Genomic DNA, 4,481 nt, shown 5'->3' with positions numbered 1-4,481 from the left:
CAAAAAAATATTGTATAGGAAAGTATCCATTTCAGTTATATAGTCTACAAAACCTTGGAGTTGCTGTTTTGTTAAAGTAGGTGGGGTCTTGAAATCTTGTATCATTAGAGGATGAAGCAAAGTTTTCAAAATGAGATTTTTCAGCAGATTTATAAAACCCCAACCCAGCCTTATCATAAAGAGGTTTTTGACTAGCCAATATTTGATTCAGATTTTCAGAACTTTGAGTGAACTTGGCTAAGTCCTCCTTAAGCCTTTTGACCTCTTTAAGAAACTCTTCATTTCTTTTAAAACAGTCCACATATGCAACAACAGAATGATCACTTTCACAGCTCCTAATTTGGGCTTTTAACTGCTTATTTTCTTCAACAAGATCACAAGCAGTTTCGGCCTCCCTTACTTTCTCTTTAAGAAAACTATTTTCAGCTTTAAGAATGGTGATTTGTTGTTCAAGTTCTTGATTTTCCAGCAAGAAGCATCTTATTTTTTTAGAAAGGTGGTCTATCATAAGATGAAGATCTTCAGTATTAGGGTTATGAAAGACTACCTGATCTATGTGATCTGCCATGAGACATGGTTGTGACTTGGTCTCAGATTCCTCATCATCATCATCTGAGTCATTTTCCAAATCTTTCCATGAAGCCATCAGTCCCTTCTTCTTTCCTCTTTTTGGCTTCTCCTCCTTCTTTAACTTGGGACAATCAGATTTGAAATGCCCCATTTTCTTGCAGTTGTAACAAGTTACTTTGCTAAGGTCTTTCTTCATTTTCCTTGAGCTGCTGCCTTTGCCTTTGAGTTTTACCATCTTCCTGAATTTTTTGGCAAACAACACAAACTCATTTTTAGAAGAGTTATCACTGGATTCATCATCCAGAGGGTTAGTTACCGAAGAAAAAACAATTCCTTTCTTTTTTGAATCTTTTTTCAAATAAGTGTTTTCAAAAGCAAGAAGGTTTCCTCTCAAATCATCACATGTCATGGAATCTAAGCTACTGCTTTCAGAAATAATTAAAGCTTTTGTTTCCCACTTTTTTGTGAGACATCTCAACACTCTCTTCACAAGCACAGAATCAGGATACGTAATTTCCAGAGCATCTAAGCTAACAATGATAATGTTGAATCGTTCAAACAGTTCATCAATGGACTCTCCTTCCTTCATTGCAAACATTTCATATTCTCTGTTCAACATATATTTCCGAGTCTTCTTTACAATGGTGGTTCCTTCATGAGTGATTTGCAGTTTGTCCCAGATTTCCTTTGCCGTTGTGCATCGTGATACCCGTCGGTATTCCTCGAAGCTGATAGCACAGTTGAGCAAGTTGACAGCCTTGGCATTTAGCTCCACCTTCTTTCTATCTTTCTCGGTCCAACTTGCTTCTGGTTTAAGAGTGACTATTCCTTCAGCACATGTGTTAGTTTGAAATTGAGGACCTTCCAGGATGATCTTTCAAAGTCTGTAGTCTACTGCTTGCACAAAGATCTTCATTCTCTCTTTCCAATAGGTATAGTTTTTCCCATTGAAAAGAGGCGGCCTGTTGCTTGACTGTCCTTCTGTAAGGTTGTAGGACACCAGATTAGAGCCACTGCTTTCTGCCATCTGGATCTTTTCTCCAAGCTGCAAAGCTTGATCTCTTTGAGACCAAGCTCTGATACCAATTGATGGTTTTCAGTGGCTAAGAGAAGGGGGTTGAATCTTAGCCCCCTTTTTGCTCAGTAACACTTGCTGATCTTTTAAATAACTTCAGGAGACTTTTTGATTTTTGTCTCGTCCCTAGCCATGAGACTTTTATTTTTGTCTCGTCACTTGGCACGAGATATTTTTCAGTTTTAGCTCCTGTGCAGTAGAAATAGAAATGGAGTAGAGAAGAGAGAAAATTACACCCAGATATATCCTGGTTCAGCTGCTAAGTGCAGTGCAGCCTACATCCAGTCTCCATTACAATAATGATGGAATTTTACTATAATCTTCTTGATTACAGACTGTAAAGTGCTAACCCAACTTACAAGGAGATTTTCACAGAATCATGAAACACAACATAGATGAACAAAGGAACTCTAAGGACATCTATGGCTTTTTCTTTTAATTTTGCACTCTCTGCCTTTTTCCGCTCTATGACTTTTTCATACAAACATCACTGTTTGTCTTTTTCCATGAGACTCAAGACATGACAAAATTAAACAAAAAATTACAAAACAGAATACATTGAAGGAGAAGAGAAAGCTGTTAGCTCAGGTAGCTCTGAGAACTCTGTGCCTTGTACTCTCCCACTTTCTCCTTGTCTCAAGCCGTGGCTATTCTCCCTTTTTATAGAAGAGGGAAGCCTCCACAGTTAAAACCAAAAACCAAGCCAACTTCTTCTTCTCCAAGAAATAGAACCGGTTCGGCCAGAGAGAGAGAAGAGATAACCCATGCAAAACCCAACATGCAATTACCTCTAGTCCTTCTTTGGTCACCAATCTTCATCAATCCGAGCCCTTCATCCTTGCCTTGCTCTCCAAGATGAATCCTTGGCCCTTGATGCTTCATGATGATGATAGCTTCATCTGCTCCACTTTTGCTTCCTCCCTCACGTAGCCACCCTAGCTACCTTCTATGATGAGTGAACCCAAAAGCAGAGACAAGCCATCCCAAAGATCTTCTCCTTGCTGGCCGAAATCTTCATCATCTATTTTTGGTATTGAGAAGCTGAGATCTCATCACCATATCTTTCCTTTCATGGTTAAAGATCTTAGCCACTACATTTTTTATGTTTTCTTGCCATCAGCTTGATGGTCTTGATGCATGTAGCTCCTTCTTTCTTTTGGTAGCTTAACTTAGCTTCCATAGTTTCCTGTGATATGACCGAAGGAAAGAAAAAAGTGAGAGAGAGAGAAGTTGTGAACAATAATTAATGAAGCAAAGTATAATGTTAAATTGATTTTCCACTCCCTTTGCTGAGCAACGTGTAGCTTAATGATGTCCATCAAATCAAAGACCAACTCTCTCTCATGTTTCCAAGGTCTGCAATAACTCCAATTAATAAAATTTGGATTCCATCAAAGGATAAAAGTGATATCCGTTGGAGCATGCAGCAACATAATCAAAGCACTACAAGAAAATGAAACATTTGTAACAAAAAATTTGTATCAAATTTAAAATTGTTACAAATTATGATTTTTTGTAACAATAATTAGTTATTGTTACAAAATAAGAATATTTTGTGACAACAAAAAAAATTGTTACAAAACATTTCAATATTTTGTAACAACGTGATTCTTTTTGTTACAAATTATGTTGACTTTCGTATCGAATCGTTGTTTTGTTGCAAATTGTTATAATGTTTTGTAACAAAAGATTATATTGTTGCAATAATTTAAAATATTTTGTAACAAAATATCTATTTGTCTCAAAAGCTCTAAATATTTTGGATTATTATTAAATTAAAATTAATTTTTAATTACTATACTACCCCCATTTTTATTAAAAATACTTAAATTATCTAAACATTAACCCTAATACAACTCTCTCTCACTCCACCCCCTAAACCTAGCCGCCAACCCCCCTTCCCAAAACACATTTGCCTAGCGAAAAGGAAAGTAAGATAAAGGAAAACAGAAATAGGGAAACTGGGAAAGAGAAAGAAGAGAAGGAGAGGGGGAAGGAGGGGAGGACGACGCCGGCGGACATCACTGTCGCCGCGCCGTCGTGTCACACCCAGAGGAGAGAAGGCGCCGTCGGGCAAGTGCCAAGGAGAGAGAGAGAGAGAGAGCGCGTCGTGCCTGTCGCGAGCCTGCTGTTAGAGGAGTCGTCGTCGCGCCCAGCCACCATCGTCGCTGTTCAAGTCGCCAGACTGCCGCATGTAAGGAGTTTTCCGTTTCGCCGCTGTCTTGCCGAGCCAGGGGAGAGAGCGCCGTTGAGAGAGGAGACACCGTGATAGAGAAACCGTACCACGAAGGATGAGACCGTTGTCGCCGAGGCTCCGCCACCGCCCAACCGCCGTCGCCGAAGCTGTGATGCCATCTCTGCGCCAGCAGGGAGAAGCAACCTTTGAGTGTGTAAACCCCAATAACCCTTCCTTTTCCATTTTAATATCAAGTTTTTTATTATTTTTAATTTTTGGGGATGAAATTTCTTTTGTGATTTAAAGACCATAACTTTGATTTCTTCTGAACTTTTTGGCTGCAAGCTCTAATTCATGCCATTCTGAAGAATGAGTTTATTACTGATGATGAATAGTGAACATTATTGAATATTATTGAACTGTTATTATTATGAGTAATGATTTTTTTTAGGTTTTTCTGTTATGAGTAATTTAGATTATTTTGTTGTACAGTAATTATGGAACTGTTCTTGTTGTTCACATGTTGTATTTTTTATTTAATTATGAAATTGTTCTTGTTGTGTTTATTCAGTATTGTGTTTATTTAATTATTCAGTGTTGTGTTTAGCTTGATCAAATTTGGCCTAGTGCATCTGTTCGTGTAGGAAGTGAGCTATTATC

This window comes from Arachis ipaensis, chromosome B05 (assembly GCF_000816755.2).
Source record: "Arachis ipaensis cultivar K30076 chromosome B05, Araip1.1, whole genome shotgun sequence".
Lineage (NCBI taxonomy): Eukaryota > Viridiplantae > Streptophyta > Magnoliopsida > Fabales > Fabaceae > Arachis > Arachis ipaensis.
This window is presented reverse-complemented; position numbering follows the sequence as displayed.